The 27978-nt window shown below is 49.4% G+C and overlaps 2 pseudogenes; both read right to left on the bottom strand.

Moving 5' to 3' along the window:
- Positions 1 to 1569: 1569 nt before the first annotated feature.
- Positions 1570 to 8314, bottom strand: LOC131412275 (uncharacterized protein C2orf78-like; annotated as a pseudogene).
- A 12515-nt stretch (positions 8315 to 20829) lies between these two features.
- On the bottom strand, positions 20830 to 27574 carry LOC131412274 (uncharacterized protein C2orf78-like; annotated as a pseudogene).
- Positions 27575 to 27978: the final 404 nt, after the last annotated feature.

Here is a 27978-nt window from a genome sequence, read left to right as displayed (position 1 = left end):
AGGCACAGGAAAAGATGCTCAACGTCACTACTTATTAGGAAAATACAAATGAAAAGCACAATGAGATACCCACCTCAGGCCGGTCAGAAGGGCTAGTAGAAAAAGACAAGAATTAACAGGTCTTGGAAGTACGTGGTGCAAAGGGAACCCTAGTACCCTGCTGGTGGGAGTGTAAATTGGTACAGCCGCTGTGGAAAACCGTATGAAGATTTTTCAAAAAGTTAACAATAGAACTACCCCGTATGATCCAGCTATTCCACTTCTGGGTGTTCATCCAAAGCACACAAAAGCGCTAATTCAAAAAGATATATGAACCCCTGTGTTCATCGCAGCGTTATTCAGAACAGCCAAGACTTGGAAACAACCTAAGTGCCCATCGCCCGACAAATAGATAAAGAAGTTGTGGGAGATATACACAAGGGAATATAGTACTTAGCCGTAGAAAAGAGGAAATCTTGCCATTTGCGACAGCAGGGATGGACCTCGGGCGTATTACGCTAAGCGGGATGAGTCAGGTGGAGAAAGACAGATACCGTGTGACTTCACTCGTGTATGTGGAAGGTAAACAAGCAAACACATAGAGACAGAACAGACTGGTGGTTAGCAGAAGGAAAAGGGCGGGAGGAGGGGGAAGGGGGATAAGGGGCAGCTGTGTACGATGACGGATGGCAGTTAGAGCTGTGGCGGGGAACACGACGTAGTCTGTGCAGAAGGCGAACTATAATGATGCACATCGAAGAATAAAATCTAGGCCCCTTCCAGAAGTTGGATGCCGTCCACCAGTAAGCTCCGGATGCTGTGCTCTGAAAGCCGGGTGGGTCCCCAACAGGCGCTAGCCAGTACTGAGGACTGCCCTGGCGTAGAGGCCCCTCGGCTTGAGGCCTTGCTCCTTCGCGTGCAGTGTGAGCTGAGCCCACTGCTGACCCTCAGTGGTGAAGTGGCTCAGTGACCCTGGCCTTGCATGTGGTGGCAAAGGTTACGTGAGGTGGTGCGTTCGCGGGCCTGGTGCGCAGGTGTTGAGGAAATGGTGATTTCTATCCCAGCCCTGTTAGCTGGGTGGGCCTCCTGTTGCAGCACTTCCCTTGGGGAGGCCCCTGTTGTCAGCTGGCCCCAGGGTCGCTCTGAGCCCTGGCCCTTCCTCTGGTGGATTGCCCTATGATTTGTACTCACCGGCCCCAGCCATAATCCCACGTGGCTGAGGCGAGCCAAACCTTTTGGAGAGATCTCCGGAATCTCTTGTTTTCTAAACGACCTATGTGGTGGTGGTGAGACATAAGGCCAGCCTCCCTGAGAGACTTGTCACATTTCTCCTGGTCAACCTAGACTCATCTTCTGCCATCTTCAACTCTATGCCGGTTTTCTTCTTTTAACCCTCACGTCAGACCCTGCTTCTGACTTCTGCCATTTCCCCCACTCCTGCTGCTTTTTGTCAGCTGCTGAAACCCCCCCCCCCTTTGGCCTTCCTAGCCCTGGACCCAGTTGCTGCCTCTTTCCTCAGTTCGTATCCCTTTTCCTTCATCCTCCCGTCCAAGTTCACTTCTTTTTTCTCGTGAAGCCTTGGATCCCCACCACCACCAAAGAAGAACCACAGTTGACGGCATCTCCAAACTCAAAAGGCTTCTTTATTACTCATCTATCAATTCTAGTACTTTAACGTATTGATGTCTTAAGTTTTAAAATCTATCAAAGTAAATAGAGACATCTCTACCTATCTATCTATGGAGCAAAGACTGCTACCCAAAGTCGCACCACCAGTCCTAGCAGCCTTATCTTGCGTAGCCGTAGTAGTCAGCAATTTCCATTTCTCTTTCCCTCTCAATGAAATACTGCACTTTCCCCAAAGAGGTGTATTTGGCAGCCTGCTCACGCTCTTGTTGAGCCTGCCTCTTCATGGCGTCCCGCTCTGGCCTCTGTTCGGCTGTGATGGGCTCTGATATCACTGGCCCTGGGATGTCGGGTTTTCTCCATGGAATTCGTTGCGTGCTAAAGTCTTGGAGCAGATAGTGGGGTTGAGGCCTGGGCGGGTCCTGGAGCTTGGTCACAGGAGTGGGAACGGGCTCCCGCTGGAGAGAAGTGCAAGATGCTGTTTTGTGGGGTGCGGGCGTGGCAGCAGCAGACTGAGGGACGCTAGGCCGGGTGGGGTTGGTGGAAATTGGCCGAGCTGGTCTGGCAGGACCCGTCAAAGATGCAGGAGCTGGCTGGGCTGAATTGAGTGCAGTCGGTTGAGCTGAGTGGGTAGAACCAGGCCGGGCAGGGTCAGCCACAGCGGGCCGATGTGAGGCCAGAGCCGGCGGCCTCCGAGGAACAGGTCGAGCTTGAGGCCTGTCCACGGTCAGAAAAGGCAAAGGTACCAACTTGACCTTCCCAGGAGGTGGCAGCTCGGACTGGGATGGAGGTGGGCGCTCTTGTGCGACACTGCCCTCTGGTTCCTGGGCTTTGGCTTGAGTTTCCTCAGGGCCTTGGCCCTCACGTGGGGTATCCAGCCGTGGTTTGATAGCTGGGGCGGGCTGGGGGTCTTTGGGGTGGCTGCAGTTTGCCAGGGCCCGGGAGGAAGAGAGTCCAGTTTTCTTATCAGTCTTCCTGCCCAGAGCATGGAACACCTGCACCGACTCCAGCAAGTGCATGCCTAGGGAGGTTCGAGGCCTTTGGAAGGTCTCTCGGCTCAGCTCGGGTTGATTCCGCTTCCTCTTGGGCAGGGTTGGCTTCTCTTCTGCCTTGACTTTGTTCCCTGGCAGCTCACTCTCTTCAGCTTGCTTGGAGTTGTTTCCTCTGGTCCTCTTGGTCCTTTCCTGCCCACGGCTCTTAGTTTTGCTGCTCCTGCCGGATGCAGCCTTCTGAGGCTTGCTGTTAGAATGGCTGGCCGTGTCCACAGGAGCCCTGTCGCTGTCTGCAGCATTGCAAATAGCCACTTCTCCCCCTGACAGGCACTCCGGGTCCTTGGGCTGGATTCTGGCCTTGGGAGCACCGTCGATAGGCTCAGAGGCCTTACGTTTGTTCTTCCTGGCTTGATCGGAGGCAGCCTTTGTGACACTTGACTTTTCCTGCACCTGGATCCACTCGATGGCTCTGGTGTCTTTGGCTTGGATCACCTGGGGGCTTTTGGATGGATCAAGGTCTTCCAAGGAATTGAAGAGCTGGGGAAGGTGAATATCCCCCACCAGTGTAGCGATGTCTGCAAAGCCACCGCCAGGTTCAGTGCCATCTTCCAGTGTCCCTTGGCCCTCGAGACTCAGGCTGCTCTTTCCCAGATCAGCATTTTCAGAAGCAGGCTGGTCCTCTTGGCCGAGGGGATCGGTGCAGGCCAGGAGCTGGTACGTATCAGGAATTTCTGAAGGGAGTAGTGGAGGATCTTGGTTTTCCGTTGGGATCTGGTAGGCATCCGGAGGCTTTGCAAGCTTAGGTGTAAGCTCCTCCAACTTCTTGGGAGCTGGAGACAGTGCCAGGAGGTTACTGTTGGAACTCTGGTCTGGAGCCCTCATTGAAATGTCCCCAAGCTCAGGTGGTGGGTTCCCCTCCGGTAGCTGGGTCTTTCTGCTACTGCAGGATTTGGGGAATTCTGGGGTTTGTTGTAGACAAAATGTCTGGCTTGCGGGTTGCAATCCCAGGGGAGTCTCCAGGCCCAGGGAGGTTTCCATCGCTGCAAAGGAAGGAGGGAAGAGGTCAGTCCCTGGTAAGGGAGATGCTCCCCCTAGACACCAAGGCGGCAATCATGCACCTTCCCACAACGGACAGGGCACATTTTTACTCGCTCTTCTTAAGGGTCATGGACAGCGTCCTGTGCTGGGAATTAAGAGGCGAGTGTCCCGTTTCTTACTGGTGATCATTTGATGTCATTGTTCCTTGGTTTTCTTTGTATTGCATAGGGTTGTTATCGGACAAATAAAAAGTAGAGGAGATTTTCAAACTGTGAAGCATTTTACAAATGCTAGCATTCTCCTATAGAGAATTCTCTCCGCTTTCCTGAGAGAATAAGAACACTTCACATCATGGACTAGGAGAGGGAATGGAGCTCTTCCTGCTGAAATACATCAGCAAGGGCGCATTCTTAGCCTGTTTGCTTTGGACAGGATCTGGGAAGACGAGGTCTCAACTCCTGGTGTAAATGAAGGCGGTGAGCGAAAGGTACCCTGGCGCTATCACCAGTGCCTTCCCAGGAGACTACAGCCGTAGGTCGGGGAAGGGAGTCCATTTGAGCGTGGTATAGTGCAGGGGACTGAGCAGCTAGGGCAGTGAGGCTTCTGGTGTCGCTTGGTGTGCTCTTGGTGTTCTCACGCATGTAGCGTAGATGGCCGTTACAGTGTCCCCCCCTTCCCACCAGTAATGGGCGTTCTTATGTAGAGTCTGAAGTAGGGAGTAGTACTGAGCGCGGGTAGTGCTTATGAAAGCCTCCGGACTTCAATTCTCCCTGTCTGTGGACTCAGCACTTCCCAGCTGCCGAGTTGACCCTGTTTTGGAATGTGGACCTCATTCCTCTCCCTTCCTGCTGTCTGTACTCACCTTGAAATCTTGTTTCTGTGACGGGTTGAGCAGACGCAGCGTAGTAGATGCCAGAGGAGGAGGCTGGTGGTAGGACATTTGTGGGCTGAACCTGCTTTAGTACCATCACCATTTCTGGTTGAAGGGCGGAGGCCCCAGCTCCTGTGTAGGACACGGAGCCACAGGATGGCAGGCAGGGGCCGAGTTGGCCAGACAGTAGAGGCCCCAGGGTGCCGGGAGTATAGTAATACACCTGGCTTCCTTCCCGGTAGGGAAGCGCCAGGCTGTGTGCCTGATTTGGAATCTGAGGTGGTGTTCTCTGAACGAGCCTGGCAGAAAGTGATGGATACAGAGGGACCACGTTATTGGCATCAGGTGTTCTGTCATACCGGGCTGCCATGGACATGGAAGAAACAGCTGTGTCCTGGTCAGTGAGAGCCACAGTGAGGTCTCCGAGTGAAGAAGACTCCTTCTCAGTGCCTCCTGTGATATCCCACTGCCAGAGACCTGGATAGGAAGCAGCTGACGTGGAGATGTGGCTCTGGCCAGTCACTGCAGACAACATGGTTGTGCTAGAATGTTGGTAAAGGTAGGCACTCCCCATGAGTGGCTGGAAAGAGGTGGCCGAGGCTGATGGCAGCAGCCGTGCCGAACTGACGGCTGGAGCAGAGACTCTGGAGAAACTGCAGGCACTTCCCGTTAGGGAAGCTGCATTGCTCACCACAGGAAGAGAGAGCTGCAGCGAGTTGGGAGTTCCAAGGAAAGGTGGATTTTGGAAATTTTCTGTAGGGAACAAGAGGGTGATGAAAACATCAGTGGGGTTGATGACCTCTCACTATGCTAGAGGAACAGCATTATCTTAAGGTTCTTGCTATGAGACAGCCTCTCATATACCAATACTCACTGAGATACCCCAAATCCAACCGTTTATGGCGGTCGCACGTGCTGGAGCAGTTTGGTTCTCTTCTGTGTCACTGCCTGTGCTCCCGGGTTGGGCAGAGATGTGCAGAAGCCCCACGTGGTGCGGTTCACACCTTGTTCTCTAGGCTGGAAGGCACCTTCTCCCTGCCCATCTTTCCCTTGAGCCTGCGCTAGTCCCGACTCGTGTACTCTTTGCTCCAATGGAAGCATTTTGGGGCTTCTGTTCTAAGATTCTCATTGTACGAGTGAGGAAACTGAGGCTCAGAGAGGTCAGATCGAATCGTTCAAGTTCTCCCGTTTTGTTTAGCATCGTTACCAGGTTACAGAGCCTGAGTATCCTGACTTCCTTGCCAGGGCTCTGCTCTGACCATTCCACTACCGGAAACCGGGAGAAGTCGAACTTCTACTAGAGGCATTTTCTTTGTCCTTTGGAAGACAGAGCAGCTGTCACGTAACACTTTGACCTTGAGGGTCTCATTTTGCCTGTGCAGTTCAGACGTTACCTGGAGTTCACAGCTTACTGAGTCCAGGTGGTAGATGTCACGGGTCATTCTTACCCTCTTCAAGCCTGGTTTCTGTTCCTACCTCCAAATGACTGCCTGTGAGTGAGTGTCTCAAAAAGTGCTTTTTGAAAGAAAAAAGTGATTTAAACTCTCTGAACTTCAGCTTACTCTTCTGTAGAGCAGTTATAATAAGAAAAGCGATAATCATGAGGGTAATAATTCATACGTGAATAAAAGTGATATATTGCGTAAGTGTAATATGGAGGAAGATATGGTAAGTTCTGTAAAAACAAAGAGAAAAATCATGAAAAAGGTGTATCACAGGACTAAAAAGACATATACAGGTATGATGGAAAACCGAGGCATGTAGCAGGCATCAGAGCCTAAGAAGTTTACTAATAAATGAAGTTCTGTACCATCCATGCAGTATTATGAAAGTGAATATCGCCGGCTCTATTGTAGTGAATACTACTTGCCAAAACAACAGCCCACAGTAGAAGGTGATTTCGAATGAATTCCTAGGCAGCACATAGAGACAGAGAAGACATAACGAACGGTAAAAAATGGCTTAAAAAGGCAGCAAAGTGCTATAAAGGAGACCGTATAGGTAGCCACAATATACGTAGAGAGCTGTTTCGGTAAGAGCTGGTACAAAGCAGAGAGCAACATCCTAAGTGTAAAGGAATTCCATTATTGTGCTCATTCTTATTTCTCTGACTGTGACCCAGCAAGTACCAGCTACTAAGCCTAGCAGAAATAGACGTTTCAATTAAACGTATGTTTCTCGTGCTCCAACCGCATAGAAGCAGAAGAGGGTAGTTAAAAGGTGTCATGAAGGTTTTCATATTGCCCCTGCAAACCTCGATAAGAATCACCTTCAACATCCAGGAAGGTGTCATCCCCAAAGCCTAAAAACACCGTCATCCCTAGAATCCAATTAAAAAATTATTGAATGTAGGAAAACCCAAAGGACTCCACAAAACTGTTTTAGATAGTTGTGGGAGTTGACTTTTTCTTTTTCTTCTTCGGTAGCTAAGGTCTAGAAGCAGATGACGGCTGTTTCTCAGTGTGCTCTCCGTGTGAGGAAGAAAACAGCCGTCCAGATGAAAAGCAGCCTTGACTTGGAACCTGCTTGTCACACAAAGGAATTAATGCTTCTGATTCAAGTTAGGGGGTATCAGTTTTTAGCAAAGCTTCAATTTTCTTTTGAATAGGCAAAACATCTACATCGTTTAAAAATGAGAATGGAATCAAAACTGCAAATTCTCCTAGCCCCGGCCTCTGGACAGCCACTTTTATTAGTGTCTCGATGATAGGGAGCGTCATGTCTAAAAACATCTCTAAAATGTTCGTATTCAAAACTGACAAGTGCCATCGGTGTTCAGAGAGGCAGCAGAAACAAACGAACAAGTGAGGGGGACTCTTCTGAGAAGCTGCTTTTCCTAGCGATTCCCTGTTCTGCCCCTACTCTCCGTCCTAGTCTGTGAATGTAAGCGTCTGCTCTGCTCAACTGGGCTTTACCCTGCTCTGAGCAGACTTCAACTGTGTGCTCTTTCTGCTTTGATTTAAGATCGTGGGTTCCCTTCAACATTCCACGCCCAACTCCCTCGTTTTCCCTGCGAGCTCCTCGTCCTTCTGCCTCCCCTTTCTTCCAGTTTCTCCCCCTCTGGGTTCCTGTTGGCCTGTGCTGATGACAGCAGTCCTCAACCTCCTGACCTTTGAATACTTGCCTCCCCTATAGCCCAGTCCTCTCCATCCTCTCTCCCCGTTTTCTCTTTCCAGCTCGTTCAGGTAGAAAACTCCAAAACATGCGAACATTGCTTTTTGAACAGCCCTAAATGTAACATCGTACAGTCGAAGTGGCAGTGGAGGGAGACCATCAGAGGTGAAACCTCTCGGTATACATTGCTAGTTTTCTGCATCACCTAGGATTTCTCTCTGTTGCTGTGGAAACACTCTCCAGAGGTCTCTGATTGCATGCCTAGGTGGGTGCCCTTTAAGACTCAACATCAGAGAAGAAAGGGAGCAGAGGGGACAAGCGCTGTGATATCCTGATGTGACAGATGAGGAGAAAACAGCGTTTGTGAGAGAGCCAAGGACTTGCCCAAAGTCACACAGCTCGCAAGAGTCCAAGTCAAGACGGGAGTTACGTCCCCAGGTTCCTAGTTCACTACTTTCCCCCCATTATTCTCTGCCATTTTTGAATCTGCTAGTCAATATCGGGGCAAAAATACATAATGAAAACCATTTCCTGGTTTCTTTCCTTACCTGACATGGTCAGAGAAGAAGAGGAAGCATCAACTGCAGATCCAGGGGATGAGAGAGATGCTACTAGAGGACGTCTGAGTGGCTGCAGCCAAAGAGCGATGTGTCCAGTACGAAGGCCACTGGTCACACTGGTCACTTGCGAGGATTCAAATTTATTTACAGACAACTCCATGGAAACCCCAAGATTCTACCAGGTGGTGGTAGGTTTAGGGGGAGAATGATGTCACAAAGCAGGTAGGAGATAGCCAATAGGGAGGTCAGATTCCCCCCGAGAAGACGGGATTGGGTGGAGGGGGTGGTGGGAGAGCTCCAACAGCACCTCTGTGGCTGAGGTCTGGGGAGGTGCCATCCCACGAGACAGATGCGATCGTCTTGCTGCCCCGGGCTCTTCCGGCAGGAAATAGCTCAACGTTTCTTACAGATGTTCATTGGTAGAATGAATTCATAGTTGTTTGTCTTCTACACTTCCTACTTTTTCATGTATATTGTCCATTTGTTATTATATGTACAGTTAATTGATATCCTTAGAGAGGAGGGCAAGGGACATCTAGGTGGACCTGTTCCAGTTGTTCTGAAATCTTACGAGTGGATCTAAGTAGTGAACTTACTGCTGCTTTTAAGGAGCAAAGGAAGGGTGAATTCAGGAGCTCTTTGTGTAACTTGGGTCAAGAGTAGGGTGAGGTTTGTTGAGTGCCCCTTGTGGGGAATGATGTGGTTGAAGGCTCTTCTCTTTTAGTTCCTTCTCCTTGAATCCTGCCTTCCTTGGGGTGGGCCGGGCCGGGCCGGGCCGGGCCGGGCCGGGCCAGGCCAGGTTGGACTTGCATCTCTCTTCTGCTCTCCTTTTTTGTGTTCTTCGTTGTAGGCGTTGTCTCTGGCACCGGCCTTGATCTTGCATCTTACCCTCCTGGACGTTACTTCCTGTCCACCTCCAGCAGCAGGGGTCTTCTTTTCAGTGCCTGGTGCTTCTCAAAATGGACTCTGCCCATTCGAAGCAAATACCAGAGAGCTAGATGACACAGCTGATTGCAGGCCTTTCCTCTTGCAGCCTTTGGTTGCAATTCTCTTTCCCATCATTTGCTACCTCTGGCTCCTTGGGCCACAGAGGCCTGCTGCCATCTGGCTCTCGTATACGGGAGAGGCATGCGAGGTACTTTGGCCTTTCCTTCTCAGCGAAGCGTATCCAGTGTGGCAGTTACTGTAGCCTCCTCCCTCTCGGGAACAGGCACTGTAGAGTGTCGGGCCTCTGGGATTCTCTGTCGGCCGTGCTCGGGCGCAAGGCCGGGCAAAGTGAAGAGGAAAACAGTTCGAGAAGGAAGAGGAGATTCGTGGAGAGTAGGGAAGAGGCAAGGTGCAAGGTACAGGAAAAGAGAGGTGCCTGTGGAGTTTTCGGTTTCTTGAGAACTACCTTGCCACACGTGGGCCTCCTTTTGTAGTAGCAGAACAGAGAGTTCAATACGTATTTATTAACGTAGCTAGGGGATCCTGCAACTGCCGTGAATTCTGTACACGAAAGAGAATAACCCTCAATATCTTTTTCTCCCTTTGCTTGATGTCATGTGACGTCATTTACGTCGTGCATCGGTATGTTTGTTGAGCGGAGATTGTTTTCAGATTCAGATGCTCTGGTTCTGTCTCCATGTGTCTTTCCTGGTCGCGTTTTTAAGGAATCCAAAATTGGAAGACAGATTGCATGTTGTTCCCCTGACGATTGCGCGTTTTGAAGCATCGTGGGCTAACTTGACCTGATGGGTTTTGTGGAGAAACTTAGAAAGCGGTCGGTGAAAAGGCCCTGTGGTGAGTTACACTGTGCACCCACACCTGAGGAGCAGATGTCTGCAGTCCCCCCGACCTGGCCTGGGTGCCTCTGTATTTGTTCGCCTGGTCGGTATTGTTCTCACTGACCAGTCTTGTGACTGCGAGACAGTGAGTGAGGCCTGAGTGGTCGATGATTTGTTTGGGGAGGAAATCTTTGGATCTGGTCGTTTTCCTTGGAGGTAAGCGTTTAGTGTGCCTAAATGGACCCATCTGGGGCCTTTTCTAGTGTCGGCGAGTGGGAGGTGTGTGCTACAAGGCGCCAAGAGCCCACGAGAAGCTAGCTCCTCGATGGGACCTCCAAAGACGCATACTTCATTTATAGGCCTGTTTTTCCTATTATGTGATCTGAGTTTTTTGAGTGATAGCGAGGGATGCTTATCTGAGAAGAAATTGTGAAGGCTGTTGCAGTGTAGATGTATGGCTTGAGCTCACTGAATGTTTTCTGAAGGTCTTTTTCCCTAAGCGTCATACCTCAGATAGCCTACTTCCGTGACATTAGTATATAACACGAGGCTAAGAGCATAGACTGGATATCTGCAAGCCAGACCGGTCTCTCTTTTCTCTACGTTCCCGTGGAAATCAAGGGAATCCAGAGCTACTGCAGGTTAGGGTGGGTGGTGTAAGATGGGGGGAAGTGTCGGAAGACAAATTCTGGTAGCAGTAAAATAATTGACATATGAAAACATTCAGTTGCAACGTTCAGTTCTATTTAGGCAAAGTCTTAGTTAGGCCTTCCCTGGTTCCCAGCCTCTGTAAGCACGTTCTCTCCATAGGTATAGCCATTGAACTTGAGCTTGCAGGCTCAGCATGATCCTAAGCTCTACAAGAATCTTAACTGTAGGAGGAAGAAGCTAAAGAGCTTTAGTCCAAGGCTCTGGAACTTAGCATCAAGCCCTACCCTGACCTAACGCCTTTTGTTTATAGATAGGGAATTGTCTTCTCCCAGAGACCCACTTCCTGCATTTTGTACCCGTGGGGATAACTGAGACTTGTCTTGCTGGCACATACCCCGTCCACCTAGCCCTGAGGCTCTTCCTTTCTCTCCCCGTTGTCACTTTTGGATTTAATTAAGGACTGGAATCCCTCAAAGCCTACGTGGTACGTGGGGCCCTCCCGGACACTGGTAGGTTTTGTTAGTGTCAACTATGTAGCTCTTGGGTGCTCCAGATATCCCTTGCTCCTGTATCTTGCATTCCAGTGTCCTGCATGCCTATCCAGGCATTCTTTTACCTCACGGTGGACTGACTCCACTCCAAGGGCCTACTCTTTGCTGGTTCCCCCTACTTTCTGGACACCCTGTTATGCCTGGGTCTGGATTTTCTTGTGGCATCTCCCTCTGAGTCTGTTTCCACCCCAAGCTTGAGTCTTTCGGCAAGTCGGAAGCGCAGGACCTATAGAGCTTTTTGAGCTTCTGATAGATGTATGTCACATTTCGTATGTTGTCAACGTCTGCAGATGTTTGGACCCTTCCTGCTTGTCGGCCACTTCACGCCTATTGGATAATTTTTTTTTTTTTTTTTTTTTTTTTACATAGAGTCCAAAGGAATATCTTGTGACTTAGCACCAAGTCTGAATGTGCCTCATTGGAAGTTTGCAAACTGTGCTGTGCTGACTTATGTCCGTACTTTGTCCAAAGAGCAATTCACTAATATGGACCCGTTTTCAATTCTGCGGAGGTTTTCCGAATAGTAAATGTTTGTGGATTTGAACTTGGTTAGACACTGACTGTCCCAGAAATGTTAAAGCGAGTGATCTTTTTACCGCTTCGTTCATTCATTCACTCATTCATTCACTCACTGCAGACCGCGGACCTTTCTGACCCTCAGTTCACCCCGTTGTCAAATGGTTGTGAAGGTTACCGACAGCGTAGGTAAGATACTTTCAGAAATTAGAAACTAAAAACTAAAAATAACAGAAAGCACTCACTGTTCTGATCGCCTACGGTGTAATCTGGAATTGAGTGCCCTGTTCTGCCTTCAGACGTGCTGTAGAACATGCTGTCGTTTGCTGTTCGACTTGTAGCAGAGTTTAGAGTTTTTCTCACAGGTACAGCTCCCTGTGCTTGATTCTGTGTGGAAATCGTAGCTTTGAGCTGCACTCTTCTCTCTCTCGGTTCTCGTTTGGAGTTTTCTAAGAGGTAAATACATGCTGTCAAGCTCTAGCGTGATACCTGTCACAGGATAGGAAGCCAATCCAAGTTTCACTCTAAGTGGGGAGTGTAGGTTGCTACAGTGTGTTTGGAGGGTGATTCGACAGTACTTTTCCAGATTTTCAGTTTGCATATCCTTCTTTCCAGCAGTTCTACTTCTGGGACTTGCGATATAGTTGTCTACATGCATGAGGATGTTTACATTGCAGCCTGTCTGTTAACAGAGGACAAAGAAACTGAACACAACTAAAAGCCCCTGGACAGTGTCCTGGTTATGTAAATTATGGTACTTATAATCACTGGAATACTATGAAGCCATTAACAAGAATAGAACGGACGTATGCCTCAATTGACTGGGAAATGCACTGTCCGAGGTATATTGTAGACTAGGTATAGTACGCTGCTTTTCTGTAAAACAGAGGATATGCATAGAGGTAGAAAGAAGCGTTTGTATACAGTATACGATGTGTGAATGTGAGCTCTTGGAAGATATCTGGAAGAACCACACAAGGAACTGGGGGAGTGGGACTTGACTGTTCCTTCCCGGTCCTGGACTGCTGGAAATCTGCAGGCGATGGCGTACACGCCCCCGTCTGCATGAGCTGTGCTAGCGGCCTGCGGCGAGAGAGGGCGCCGTAGCCAGCAGAGTCCTGTTTCCTAGCGGAGCATCTCAGGCCTCCGGCGCGGTGACGTCCTGGGGACGGGCGGTGGCGCATGCGCGGTTGGAAGGCTGCTGGGCGCCGAGCGGGCTGCTGCGCGGGCGCTTGCGGGCCGGGCTGTTTTTCCGGCAGCGAGGGCGCTGGAGTGGCGGCTTTGGCGCTGTTGGCGTTGGGTGGTGGGCCTGTTGGGGCCCACGTGAGCCGATGGCATCACGCCCGCGGCGGCCGGGGCCAGGGGCGCGTCTTTTCCAGACTTGGCACGTCCAGGAGGCGGGGCGGAAACCACATCCCCGAAAGGTAATACGTCTTGTCCCCTGGGCCTGGCCCTGCCGGCTCTTGGCTCCTGGGCCTGGGCCTCGTCTCCTGTGGGCTCTGCCGGTCACTGTTGCCGCCGCCGCCGCGCGCTTGGCCCGTCGGCCCCTGGCTAGGAGGCATTGACCCTCCGGCTGCGCCGCCCGCTGTAGCTGAGTGGGCCGGTGTGTGATGTTCTGATTTCTCCCCATCCTTTTAAAAGCGAGGCTCTGGCCATCGCTGCCCGGGTAGAGTGCAGAGGGACTGCCGACTGTCAGTGTTGGGGACTCCCCTTGATTGCCCCAGTGGAGTCCCGCTCAGTCCCTCCAGCTGTGTTGTTTTGGCACGGAGCGTGTGAGTAATCAGCGCTAAGTCTGAGTGAGAAAACGCTCCAGCTCCAGCTCCAGCTCCAGCTCCAGCTCCAGCGTCGCAGAACTTGCCGCCAGAAACGTTGGTTATATTGTTTCCAGCAATCACAGAGGGCATCCGTTGCTTCCTAACAGGTCTCGAATGAAATGAGACGTCTTGCTCTACACGTTGAAATGATGCCTTGTGAGACTTTGCTCCTTTGTGCGGTGAAGGCTTTTTTATTCCTTGAGACCTTCCTTTTCCTCCGTCTCCTACCTCGTGAAGTCCCCTTCGTTTTTATCTCCTGAGTATCTTGGAATCTGTCACCTTCTTTCCCTCAAGCATGCTCATACAGAACTTGCCTGACCTTTTGCGTTTCGGGTCCTAACTAGTGTCCGTGTGTCTCCTCTCGTCTCCTTCCAATCCATTCTTCACACAGGAAATCTTTTTAATAGGCAAGTTGGAACGTTGCTCAGAAACATCACTCAGCAAGGTTGTTTTAAGAATGAAAACCCACTCTCGACCCTGGCCTTGAAGAGTCCGCGTGGTGGAGAATCCTCTCCGCTTCTCCAGCCCCATCTTGTGCCCCTCGTGCCCGCACTTTCCATGCTTCAGATACACTGAGTTAACCTCAGTTAATCCTACGTCATCCTAGAGAAGTCAGCTCAAATATTCCTTTTCCCTGGGACTCCTAGCATTAAGTGAAGTTCACAGGCCCTTTTCCATCAAGTGTCCTTTTAAAATTTGAACTGGAACTTCGGCACTGACTGCATTTGATGGCATCAGTTGTGTGAGGACGGAAACTAAACTGCGAAGTGAAAGAATTGAATTGAAACTACTTCAGTCAACGTGTACGTACCGATGACCCCTCAGCGTTCAGGACTGGGCTGGCTTATCAGGGATGCAGAAGTTCCGGCCACGTCTCGTTTCAGTTAGGCCTTGTTTGTGGAGACCTTTGCTCTGTTTTGCTGCCTTGTATGTGTTTTCAAGATGGGGAAACAGGCAGAAGGGGAGTGTAGGTGGTTAGTAGGTGGGGTTGAAGAAGGGGAGCGGCAAAATGCCCACACGGGGACCTGCTGTGTGGTCTGTGATTTCCATTTTCGAGGAGTCTTCTTTCTACGCGGGGAGACAGGCTCACACACAAAAAAATTGGGCTCCCAAGAAGCGTTTGAATAGGTGGCAAGACTGTGTCCCAGTTGGACAGCAGATGCCTGGGACTCGTTTCATTGCTTTCAGAGTTCCTTTGACAAAGGAAAGCAAAAGTTAATTCAGTCTTCTTTCGGAAATCTGCATTCACCCTGTGGAACTCTGGTCCTCAACCCTGTCTCGCTCCATTTTCCCATTTTATAGCAAATAGTTTGTGTGCTGTACCCCTTTACTCTCCTGCAGTGAAATTCGTAGATAGGTGCAACCTGCTTCCGTACGTAATTTTGAGAGCGAAAAGTCAACGTAATGCTCTAACTACAATAGAAAGAAGAAATGAAACAAAGTAGTTTAGAATAAAGTAATATGTATTTACATTTCCGTATGTGAGTATTTGGGCGTGACTTGAGTAACAATAAAGCAATAGGGGGTTACTTGTGCCGTGAACGCAAATACTGCGGACACAGACTGATCTAGGTGGGCTGTGTTGCCTCAGTGGTAGAGTTTCCGTGATAGGGAACGGCACTTAGTAGGTTTCCAAAGAGAACAAAGTACAGGTTGGTCCATGGGGTGATTACTATTCTGGAAAATTCAGTAGACCTGAAAACTGCAAAAACTGCATAAATCAATCAATCCTTTGTGTTTGTTTGTGAAATGGAGTTAGGTGCTAAGGCTTATATGACTGTGAACAGTTTTCTCGCCTATATCGACAGTCTGGTTAGGAGCCCCACGTGAAACAGACAGACACAGAAATAAATGTGTAGAAGGGAGCTTCTTTTCTTCCCTCTCATCTCTGGAAGAAAGGATTGTAATACAGCTTGTGATTTCCAGAAGAGTGGAAACTTCCTTTGAGTCTCATTGTATCTTAGCATCACAGGGCTTGAATCAATGGGAAACGTGAGGATGGGTTTCAAGCACACGTGTCTTCTTTCTTATTTCCTTCTCTCTGACAGAGTTTGGAAGGCAGTCTTGCTCCGGGAGAACTTTCCTTCTCCCTTGAATCTTTTTAGCAAAATCCAAGAACGGAGTGAAGAACTTGGACTGACGATTGTTTGAAGCTACACTCACCGCTGTTGTAAAGCAGAGGTAAATGGAACCCTGAGTTGAAAAGCCCCTTCTTCGTCCTAATAGTGTAATAATCATCGTAACTCAGTAGTCACGGTCCTGTCCTCCTTTCGTGGGTAATAGTGGAAAAAGGGAACCAAGTGGTGTCCTTCCTCACGCATTTCGAATCGCTGCCTCAAAATGAGATTAAAGACGTGAACTGAACTGTAGTATTTGGCAGGAGGCTCCGTATGTGCTTGAGAAATTCCATAAGCTTCCATGTTCTATCTTTTGAAAATAAAGTAAACTTTTAGTAAGAAAAGTAGTGGCCTAAAAGGAAAGAAAGGAATATCCGTTATGTCTTGAGCACTGATGTTGAGCAGTTGTCTGGGCGTGTGTCAACATCTTGGTAAAAGACAGTTCTCTAAGTTTGATGCTTTCTTTTCCTAATAATATCTCTTGATAGAATAGAGGAAGCCGTATGTTCTGTTGGCCCATGTGGCATATCGGTTGGAAAGCATTATCCTTCTTCTGACCAGTTCCACGGCCCTGGGAAACCATAAGACCCAATGTTTGTTAAGATCTGTACAGGCAGACCTCGGAGATATTGCGGGTTCTGTTCCAGACCACCGCGATAAAGCGAGTCACAGGATGTTTTGGGTTTCCCGGTGCATATAAAAGTTACGTTTCCACTAGACTGTAGTCTGGTAAGTGTGCCGTAGCATTATGTCTACAAAAACAGTGTACGTACCTTAATTAAAAAATAGTTTATTGCTCAAAACAGGTGACGGTCCTCTGAGCCTTCGGCGCGTTGTAGTTTTTTTGCTGATGGAGGGTCTTGTAAAAAATGCAAAAAAATCTGCGAGGCACAGTACAAGGAGGTATGCCTGCCTAGCAGCTTCCGGTTAAGACATGCTTTCACGTACACCAACCTAGTTGATCCTCACAAGAATCCTTTGCTGATGCTGTGGTAGTGGTACTCGTGTTTCCTCCTGGGTGCTTACCCTGCACTAAGCTCCGAGGATGGACGATTACAATTAATCATTTTATAGATGGTGAAACTGAGGCGCAGAGAAGGAGGAATTGAAATTTGAACTCACTTATTCCTCTTTTTTTTGATTGTGGTAAAGTACACATAAATGATATTGACCATTTTAACCATTCATGGGTGCACAGTTCAGTGGCATTAAGTGCATTCACGAGGTGGTGCAGCCATCTCCACTGTCTGGAACCAAAATCTTTTCATCGTCTTCAACAAAAGCCCTGTAAGCTTTAGACAATGACAGCGCCATCTCCCTTCCCCCAGCCTCTAGTCGCATCTATTCTACTTCCCGTCTCTCTGAATTTGTCTATTCTAGGTACCTCATATAAGCAGAATCATACAATATTTGTCCTGGTGTGTCTGGCTTATTTCACTGAACATAATGTTTTCAAGGTTCATCCGTGTTGTAGCATGCAGCAAAAAGTCAGTCCTGTTCATGGCTGAATAGCATTCCATCGTGTGCATGTACCACGTTTTATTTATCTGCTCGTCTGTGGCTGGACACTTGGGTTGCTTCCGGCTTTTGCCTGTTGTGACTCATGCTGCTGTGAATATTGTGTACAAATGTTTGTTCAGTTCCCTCCTTTCAGTTCTTTTAGATGTATAGGTAGGAGTGGAGTTGTTGGATCATACGGGAGTTCTATGTTTACCCTTGGCGAAAGCGCCAAAACGTTTTCCAGAGTGTCTTCTTGTTTTTAAACAATTCTCAGAGATTTTAAACATGCAGAAGCAGACACAATGCTGCGTTGTTCATCGTCCGCCCACGAACGCATCCGGCTTTAATGTCTATCAGCTCAGCTGATGGCTGTCGTGATTCTTCTGTACCCTTACCTGTTTCCCCCATTCCATAGCATTTTGAGGCACATCCTAGAAATCGTATAATTTCACCTGTACGTTTTTGGTAGGTATATTGAAAATATAAGACTTTTATTCCTTAAGATTAGTGACATTAAATATCCAGTCAGCCCTCAAATTCGCAGATGTCTCCTACGTGTCATAAACATTGTTTGTAAGGGTTTGAGTTAGATCTGAATTAGGTCCACGCTTTGCATTTGATTGTCAGGTCTCTGAAGGCTTACTTAATCTATAAGTTCTCCCTTCATGTCTGGTCTTGCTTTCTTTTTCTTTTTTTCTCTTGAATTTATCTTTTGAGGACGCCAGGTAGTTTGTCCCATCTGAAGACGACACTACAAATAATACCAGAGTGAACGAATGTAGTGGATGATGCCTTAAGGGAAAGAAGGAAAGGAGGAAATTTTTGAAACTGAGTAAGAGGATAAAAAGACTTCTAGAGAAATGGCAAATATTAAAGATAGGCAAAAAAGCCAGGCCAGTTCTGAAAAGAGTAATTCAAATACATAAAAGATTTTAGTATACCATAAAAGTGACACTTCCAATCGATGGGACAGATTAGTCAGTAAATTGTGCTACTTCCATGTTGGGGTGTAAGTAATTTCTCTGGAAGGATCCCCAGCGTGGCCAGAGTAGATGTCTCTAAGAGGAGGGAAATGGGTGACTGAAAACTCGGGGAAAAGGGTGACTATCCGTGGAATCCCCTTTTGTACCTTTCTCGTGTTGTAGCCTGTGAATCTTGTTACCTCTGCGGTCTGCCTGCCTGAGTTGAAACCCCGGCTCTCGCACTAGCGAGCTCTTCGTCTTGGGCAAATTCTTGACGCTCTCCAAGCCTGTCTCCTCATCTGTGAAATGGGGTGAGTGACTCCTCCTGGTGCTGCCTGGCGCAAAATCAACTCTCAAGACACGTGAATTACCGGTGGCAACACCCCGAATGTCCGTGAACTGAGGAATGGATAAACGAGTGTGGTAGATCCATCAATAGAATGTTATGCAGCCATAAAAAGGAATGAAGGACTGGCACACGCTACCACGTGGGTGAACTTGGATAACGTTATGCTGAGTGAAAGGAGCCAGGCACATAGGTCACATGTTGTACTAGTTCATGTGTATGAAATGTTGAGAAAAGGCAAATCCATAGAGACAGAAGGCAGATGAGTGGTTGCCAGGGGCTGGAGAGAGGAGGGAATGAGGAGCGATTGCCGATGGTTTAGGGGGCTTCTCTTTGGGGTGATGAAAATGCGATGGGTTAGATTAATGGTGGTGGTTGCACAATCTTGTGGATGTACTAAATGCCACTGAAGTTACATTTTCCAAAGGTGAATTTTATGGTATGTGAATCCTATCTCAAAAACTGATTTTAAAAATGTAAATTACCAGTTTTCCCATGGTAACTATATGCTCTCCCCATCTCTCCCCTCCCCACGCCCCGTTCCCTTTGATGCCCCCTCCGCTCTCCCCATTCCCTCCCTCCAGCTGCCCCACAAGGCCTAGCACGGAGCGCCTGTGGACCCCTGGGCGCCTGCGTCCTGCGCCGTTGGAGTGGCGACTCGGTGCACGTGTGTGTCCCCCGCTGTCACCCCGTGGGATGGACGCCTTCCAGCGGATTTTTCTCCTGCGGTTTGGGTGATGGCGATGTTTGGAGAAGGCAGCAACTGGCCGATTGGATGGAGGAGGACCTGGCGGGCCCCTCAAGTCATTATTTATGAAGAGACATATTTCTAACGAAGATATACAGGTGGGCGACAGGCACAGGAAAAGATGCTCAACGTCACTACTTATTAGGAAAATACAAATGAAAAGCACAATGAGATACCCACCTCAGGCCGGTCAGAAGGGCTAGTAGAAAAAGACAAGAATTAACAGGTCTTGGAAGTACGTGGTGCAAAGGGAACCCTAGTACCCTGCTGGTGGGAGTGTAAATTGGTACAGCCGCTGTGGAAAACCGTATGAAGATTTTTCAAAAAGTTAACAATAGAACTACCCCGTATGATCCAGCTATTCCACTTCTGGGTGTTCATCCAAAGCACACAAAAGCGCTAATTCAAAAAGATATATGAACCCCTGTGTTCATCGCAGCGTTATTCAGAACAGCCAAGACTTGGAAACAACCTAAGTGCCCATCGCCCGACAAATAGATAAAGAAGTTGTGGGAGATATACACAAGGGAATATAGTACTTAGCCGTAGAAAAGAGGAAATCTTGCCATTTGCGACAGCAGGGATGGACCTCGGGCGTATTACGCTAAGCGGGATGAGTCAGGTGGAGAAAGACAGATACCGTGTGACTTCACTCGTGTATGTGGAAGGTAAACAAGCAAACACATAGAGACAGAACAGACTGGTGGTTAGCAGAAGGAAAAGGGCGGGAGGAGGGGGAAGGGGGATAAGGGGCAGCTGTGTACGATGACGGATGGCAGTTAGAGCTGTGGCGGGGAACACGACGTAGTCTGTGCAGAAGGCGAACTATAATGATGCACATCGAAGAATAAAATCTAGGCCCCTTCCAGAAGTTGGATGCCGTCCACCAGTAAGCTCCGGATGCTGTGCTCTGAAAGCCGGGTGGGTCCCCAACAGGCGCTAGCCAGTACTGAGGACTGCCCTGGCGTAGAGGCCCCTCGGCTTGAGGCCTTGCTCCTTCGCGTGCAGTGTGAGCTGAGCCCACTGCTGACCCTCAGTGGTGAAGTGGCTCAGTGACCCTGGCCTTGCATGTGGTGGCAAAGGTTACGTGAGGTGGTGCGTTCGCGGGCCTGGTGCGCAGGTGTTGAGGAAATGGTGATTTCTATCCCAGCCCTGTTAGCTGGGTGGGCCTCCTGTTGCAGCACTTCCCTTGGGGAGGCCCCTGTTGTCAGCTGGCCCCAGGGTCGCTCTGAGCCCTGGCCCTTCCTCTGGTGGATTGCCCTATGATTTGTACTCACCGGCCCCAGCCATAATCCCACGTGGCTGAGGCGAGCCAAACCTTTTGGAGAGATCTCCGGAATCTCTTGTTTTCTAAACGACCTATGTGGTGGTGGTGAGACATAAGGCCAGCCTCCCTGAGAGACTTGTCACATTTCTCCTGGTCAACCTAGACTCATCTTCTGCCATCTTCAACTCTATGCCGGTTTTCTTCTTTTAACCCTCACGTCAGACCCTGCTTCTGACTTCTGCCATTTCCCCCACTCCTGCTGCTTTTTGTCAGCTGCTGAAACCCCCCCCCCCCCTTTGGCCTTCCTAGCCCTGGACCCAGTTGCTGCCTCTTTCCTCAGTTCGTATCCCTTTTCCTTCATCCTCCCGTCCAAGTTCACTTCTTTTTTCTCGTGAAGCCTTGGATCCCCACCACCACCAAAGAAGAACCACAGTTGACGGCATCTCCAAACTCAAAAGGCTTCTTTATTACTCATCTATCAATTCTAGTACTTTAACGTATTGATGTCTTAAGTTTTAAAATCTATCAAAGTAAATAGAGACATCTCTACCTATCTATCTATGGAGCAAAGACTGCTACCCAAAGTCGCACCACCAGTCCTAGCAGCCTTATCTTGCGTAGCCGTAGTAGTCAGCAATTTCCATTTCTCTTTCCCTCTCAATGAAATACTGCACTTTCCCCAAAGAGGTGTATTTGGCAGCCTGCTCACGCTCTTGTTGAGCCTGCCTCTTCATGGCGTCCCGCTCTGGCCTCTGTTCGGCTGTGATGGGCTCTGATATCACTGGCCCTGGGATGTCGGGTTTTCTCCATGGAATTCGTTGCGTGCTAAAGTCTTGGAGCAGATAGTGGGGTTGAGGCCTGGGCGGGTCCTGGAGCTTGGTCACAGGAGTGGGAACGGGCTCCCGCTGGAGAGAAGTGCAAGATGCTGTTTTGTGGGGTGCGGGCGTGGCAGCAGCAGACTGAGGGACGCTAGGCCGGGTGGGGTTGGTGGAAATTGGCCGAGCTGGTCTGGCAGGACCCGTCAAAGATGCAGGAGCTGGCTGGGCTGAATTGAGTGCAGTCGGTTGAGCTGAGTGGGTAGAACCAGGCCGGGCAGGGTCAGCCACAGCGGGCCGATGTGAGGCCAGAGCCGGCGGCCTCCGAGGAACAGGTCGAGCTTGAGGCCTGTCCACGGTCAGAAAAGGCAAAGGTACCAACTTGACCTTCCCAGGAGGTGGCAGCTCGGACTGGGATGGAGGTGGGCGCTCTTGTGCGACACTGCCCTCTGGTTCCTGGGCTTTGGCTTGAGTTTCCTCAGGGCCTTGGCCCTCACGTGGGGTATCCAGCCGTGGTTTGATAGCTGGGGCGGGCTGGGGGTCTTTGGGGTGGCTGCAGTTTGCCAGGGCCCGGGAGGAAGAGAGTCCAGTTTTCTTATCAGTCTTCCTGCCCAGAGCATGGAACACCTGCACCGACTCCAGCAAGTGCATGCCTAGGGAGGTTCGAGGCCTTTGGAAGGTCTCTCGGCTCAGCTCGGGTTGATTCCGCTTCCTCTTGGGCAGGGTTGGCTTCTCTTCTGCCTTGACTTTGTTCCCTGGCAGCTCACTCTCTTCAGCTTGCTTGGAGTTGTTTCCTCTGGTCCTCTTGGTCCTTTCCTGCCCACGGCTCTTAGTTTTGCTGCTCCTGCCGGATGCAGCCTTCTGAGGCTTGCTGTTAGAATGGCTGGCCGTGTCCACAGGAGCCCTGTCGCTGTCTGCAGCATTGCAAATAGCCACTTCTCCCCCTGACAGGCACTCCGGGTCCTTGGGCTGGATTCTGGCCTTGGGAGCACCGTCGATAGGCTCAGAGGCCTTACGTTTGTTCTTCCTGGCTTGATCGGAGGCAGCCTTTGTGACACTTGACTTTTCCTGCACCTGGATCCACTCGATGGCTCTGGTGTCTTTGGCTTGGATCACCTGGGGGCTTTTGGATGGATCAAGGTCTTCCAAGGAATTGAAGAGCTGGGGAAGGTGAATATCCCCCACCAGTGTAGCGATGTCTGCAAAGCCACCGCCAGGTTCAGTGCCATCTTCCAGTGTCCCTTGGCCCTCGAGACTCAGGCTGCTCTTTCCCAGATCAGCATTTTCAGAAGCAGGCTGGTCCTCTTGGCCGAGGGGATCGGTGCAGGCCAGGAGCTGGTACGTATCAGGAATTTCTGAAGGGAGTAGTGGAGGATCTTGGTTTTCCGTTGGGATCTGGTAGGCATCCGGAGGCTTTGCAAGCTTAGGTGTAAGCTCCTCCAACTTCTTGGGAGCTGGAGACAGTGCCAGGAGGTTACTGTTGGAACTCTGGTCTGGAGCCCTCATTGAAATGTCCCCAAGCTCAGGTGGTGGGTTCCCCTCCGGTAGCTGGGTCTTTCTGCTACTGCAGGATTTGGGGAATTCTGGGGTTTGTTGTAGACAAAATGTCTGGCTTGCGGGTTGCAATCCCAGGGAAGTCTCCAGGCCCAGGGAGGTTTCCATCGCTGCAAAGGAAGGAGGGAAGAGGTCAGTCCCTGGTAAGGGAGATGCTCCCCCTAGACACCAAGGCGGCAATCATGCACCTTCCCACAACGGACAGGGCACATTTTTACTCGCTCTTCTTAAGGGTCATGGACAGCGTCCTGTGCTGGGAATTAAGAGGCGAGTGTCCCGTTTCTTACTGGTGATCATTTGATGTCATTGTTCCTTGGTTTTCTTTGTATTGCATAGGGTTGTTATCGGACAAATAAAAAGTAGAGGAGATTTTCAAACTGTGAAGCATTTTACAAATGCTAGCATTCTCCTATAGAGAATTCTCTCCGCTTTCCTGAGAGAATAAGAACACTTCACATCATGGACTAGGAGAGGGAATGGAGCTCTTCCTGCTGAAATACATCAGCAAGGGCGCATTCTTAGCCTGTTTGCTTTGGACAGGATCTGGGAAGACGAGGTCTCAACTCCTGGTGTAAATGAAGGCGGTGAGCGAAAGGTACCCTGGCGCTATCACCAGTGCCTTCCCAGGAGACTACAGCCGTAGGTCGGGGAAGGGAGTCCATTTGAGCGTGGTATAGTGCAGGGGACTGAGCAGCTAGGGCAGTGAGGCTTCTGGTGTCGCTTGGTGTGCTCTTGGTGTTCTCACGCATGTAGCGTAGATGGCCGTTACAGTGTCCCCCCCTTCCCACCAGTAATGGGCGTTCTTATGTAGAGTCTGAAGTAGGGAGTAGTACTGAGCGCGGGTAGTGCTTATGAAAGCCTCCGGACTTCAATTCTCCCTGTCTGTGGACTCAGCACTTCCCAGCTGCCGAGTTGACCCTGTTTTGGAATGTGGACCTCATTCCTCTCCCTTCCTGCTGTCTGTACTCACCTTGAAATCTTGTTTCTGTGACGGGTTGAGCAGACGCAGCGTAGTAGATGCCAGAGGAGGAGGCTGGTGGTAGGACATTTGTGGGCTGAACCTGCTTTAGTACCATCACCATTTCTGGTTGAAGGGCGGAGGCCCCAGCTCCTGTGTAGGACACGGAGCCACAGGATGGCAGGCAGGGGCCGAGTTGGCCAGACAGTAGAGGCCCCAGGGTGCCGGGAGTATAGTAATACACCTGGCTTCCTTCCCGGTAGGGAAGAGCCAGGCTGTGTGCCTGATTTGAAATCTGAGGTGGTGTTCTCTGAACGAGCCTGGCAGAAAGTGATGGATACAGAGGGACCACGTTATTGGCATCAGGTGTTCTGTCATACCGGGCTGCCATGGACATGGAAGAAACAGCTGTGTCCTGGTCAGTGAGAGCCACAGTGAGGTCTCCGAGTGAAGAAGACTCCTTCTCAGTGCCTCCTGTGATATCCCACTGCCAGAGACCTGGATAGGAAGCAGCTGACGTGGAGATGTGGCTCTGGCCAGTCACTGCAGACAACATGGTTGTGCTAGAATGTTGGTAAAGGTAGGCACTCCCCATGAGTGGCTGGAAAGAGGTGGCCGAGGCTGATGGCAACAGCCGTGCCGAACTGACGGCTGGAGCAGAGACTCTGGAGAAACTGCAGGCACTTCCCGTTAGGGAAGCTGCATTGCTCACCACAGGAAGAGAGAGCTGCAGCGAGTTGGGAGTTCCAAGGAAAGGTGGATTTTGGAAATTTTCTGTAGGGAACAAGAGGGTGATGAAAACATCAGTGGGGTTGATGACCTCTCACTATGCTAGAGGAACAGCATTATCTTAAGGTTCTTGCTATGAGACAGCCTCTCATATACCAATACTCACTGAGATACCCCAAATCCAACCGTTTATGGCGGTCGCACGTGCTGGAGCAGTTTGGTTCTCTTCTGTGTCACTGCCTGTGCTCCCGGGTTGGGCAGAGATGTGCAGAAGCCCCACGTGGTGCGGTTCACACCTTGTTCTCTAGGCTGGAAGGCACCTTCTCCCTGCCCATCTTTCCCTTGAGCCTGCGCTAGTCCCGACTCGTGTACTCTTTGCTCCAATGGAAGCATTTTGGGGCTTCTGTTCTAAGATTCTCATTGTACGAGTGAGGAAACTGAGGCTCAGAGAGGTCAGATCGAATCGTTCAAGTTCTCCCGTTTTGTTTAGCATCGTTACCAGGTTACAGAGCCTGAGTATCCTGACTTCCTTGCCAGGGCTCTGCTCTGACCATTCCACTACCGGAAACCGGGAGAAGTCGAACTTCTACTAGAGGCATTTTCTTTGTCCTTTGGAAGACAGAGCAGCTGTCACGTAACACTTTGACCTTGAGGGTCTCATTTTGCCTGTGCAGTTCAGACGTTACCTGGAGTTCACAGCTTACTGAGTCCAGGTGGTAGATGTCACGGGTCATTCTTACCCTCTTCAAGCCTGGTTTCTGTTCCTACCTCCAAATGACTGCCTGTGAGTGAGTGTCTCAAAAAGTGCTTTTTGAAAGAAAAAAGTGATTTAAACTCTCTGAACTTCAGCTTACTCTTCTGTAGAGCAGTTATAATAAGAAAAGCGATAATCATGAGGGTAATAATTCATACGTGAATAAAAGTGATATATTGCGTAAGTGTAATATGGAGGAAGATATGGTAAGTTCTGTAAAAACAAAGAGAAAAATCATGAAAAAGGTGTATCACAGGACTAAAAAGACATATACAGGTATGATGGAAAACCGAGGCATGTAGCAGGCATCAGAGCCTAAGAAGTTTACTAATAAATGAAGTTCTGTACCATCCATGCAGTATTATGAAAGTGAATATCGCCGGCTCTATTGTAGTGAATACTACTTGCCAAAACAACAGCCCACAGTAGAAGGTGATTTCGAATGAATTCCTAGGCAGCACATAGAGACAGAGAAGACATAACGAACGGTAAAAAATGGCTTAAAAAGGCAGCAAAGTGCTATAAAGGAGACCGTATAGGTAGCCACAATATACGTAGAGAGCTGTTTCGGTAAGAGCTGGTACAAAGCAGAGAGCAACATCCTAAGTGTAAAGGAATTCCATTATTGTGCTCATTCTTATTTCTCTGACTGTGACCCAGCAAGTACCAGCTACTAAGCCTAGCAGAAATAGACGTTTCAATTAAACGTATGTTTCTCGTGCTCCAACCGCATAGAAGCAGAAGAGGGTAGTTAAAAGGTGTCATGAAGGTTTTCATATTGCCCCTGCAAACCTCGATAAGAATCACCTTCAACATCCAGGAAGGTGTCATCCCCAAAGCCTAAAAACACCGTCATCCCTAGAATCCAATTAAAAAATTATTGAATGTAGGAAAACCCAAAGGACTCCACAAAACTGTTTTAGATAGTTGTGGGAGTTGACTTTTTCTTTTTCTTCTTCGGTAGCTAAGGTCTAGAAGCAGACGACGGCTGTTTCTCAGTGTGCTCTCCGTGTGAGGAAGAAAACAGCCGTCCAGATGAAAAGCAGCCTTGACTTGGAACCTGCTTGTCACACAAAGGAATTAATGCTTCTGATTCAAGTTAGGGGGTATCAGTTTTTAGCAAAGCTTCAATTTTCTTTTGAATAGGCAAAACATCTACATCGTTTAAAAATGAGAATGGAATCAAAACTGCAAATTCTCCTAGCCCCGGCCTCTGGACAGCCACTTTTATTAGTGTCTCGATGATAGGGAGCGTCATGTCTAAAAACATCTCTAAAATGTTCGTATTCAAAACTGACAAGTGCCATCGGTGTTCAGAGAGGCAGCAGAAACAAACGAACAAGTGAGGGGGACTCTTCTGAGAAGCTGCTTTTCCTAGCGATTCCCTGTTCTGCCCCTACTCTCCGTCCTAGTCTGTGAATGTAAGCGTCTGCTCTGCTCAACTGGGCTTTACCCTGCTCTGAGCAGACTTCAACTGTGTGCTCTTTCTGCTTTGATTTAAGATCGTGGGTTCCCTTCAACATTCCACGCCCAACTCCCTCGTTTTCCCTGCGAGCTCCTCGTCCTTCTGCCTCCCCTTTCTTCCAGTTTCTCCCCCTCTGGGTTCCTGTTGGCCTGTGCTGATGACAGCAGTCCTCAACCTCCTGACCTTTGAATACTTGCCTCCCCTATAGCCCAGTCCTCTCCATCCTCTCTCCCCGTTTTCTCTTTCCAGCTCGTTCAGGTAGAAAACTCCAAAACATGCGAACATTGCTTTTTGAACAGCCCTAAATGTAACATCGTACAGTCGAAGTGGCAGTGGAGGGAGACCATCAGAGGTGAAACCTCTCGGTATACATTGCTAGTTTTCTGCATCACCTAGGATTTCTCTCTGTTGCTGTGGAAACACTCTCCAGAGGTCTCTGATTGCATGCCTAGGTGGGTGCCCTTTAAGACTCAACATCAGAGAAGAAAGGGAGCAGAGGGGACAAGCGCTGTGATATCCTGATGTGACAGATGAGGAGAAAACAGCGTTTGTGAGAGAGCCAAGGACTTGCCCAAAGTCACACAGCTCGCAAGTGTCCAAGTCAAGACGGGAGTTACGTCCCCAGGTTCCTAGTTCACTACTTTCCCCCCATTATTCTCTGCCATTTTTGAATCTGCTAGTCAATATCGGGGCAAAAATACATAATGAAAACCATTTCCTGGTTTCTTTCCTTACCTGACATGGTCAGAGAAGAAGAGGAAGCATCAACTGCAGATCCAGGGGATGAGAGAGATGCTACTAGAGGACGTCTGAGTGGCTGCAGCCAAAGAGCGATGTGTCCAGTACGAAGGCCACTGGTCACACTGGTCACTTGCGAGGATTCAAATTTATTTACAGACAACTCCATGGAAACCCCAAGATTCTACCAGGTGGTGGTAGGTTTAGGGGGAGAATGATGTCACAAAGCAGGTAGGAGATAGCCAATAGGGAGGTCAGATTCCCCCCGAGAAGACGGGATTGGGTGGAGGGGGTGGTGGGAGAGCTCCAACAGCACCTCTGTGGCTGAGGTCTGGGGAGGTGCCATCCCACGAGACAGATGCGATCGTCTTGCTGCCCCGGGCTCTTCCGGCAGGAAATAGCTCAACGTTTCTTACAGATGTTCATTGGTAGAATGAATTCATAGTTGTTTGTCTTCTACACTTCCTACTTTTTCATGTATATTGTCCATTTGTTATTATATGTACAGTTAATTGATATCCTTAGAGAGGAGGGCAAGGGACATCTA

The sequence above is a fragment of the Diceros bicornis genome, chromosome 12 (assembly GCF_020826845.1).
Source record: "Diceros bicornis minor isolate mBicDic1 chromosome 12, mDicBic1.mat.cur, whole genome shotgun sequence".
In the NCBI taxonomy this organism is placed as follows: domain Eukaryota; kingdom Metazoa; phylum Chordata; class Mammalia; order Perissodactyla; family Rhinocerotidae; genus Diceros; species Diceros bicornis.
This window is presented reverse-complemented; position numbering and strand designations above follow the sequence as displayed.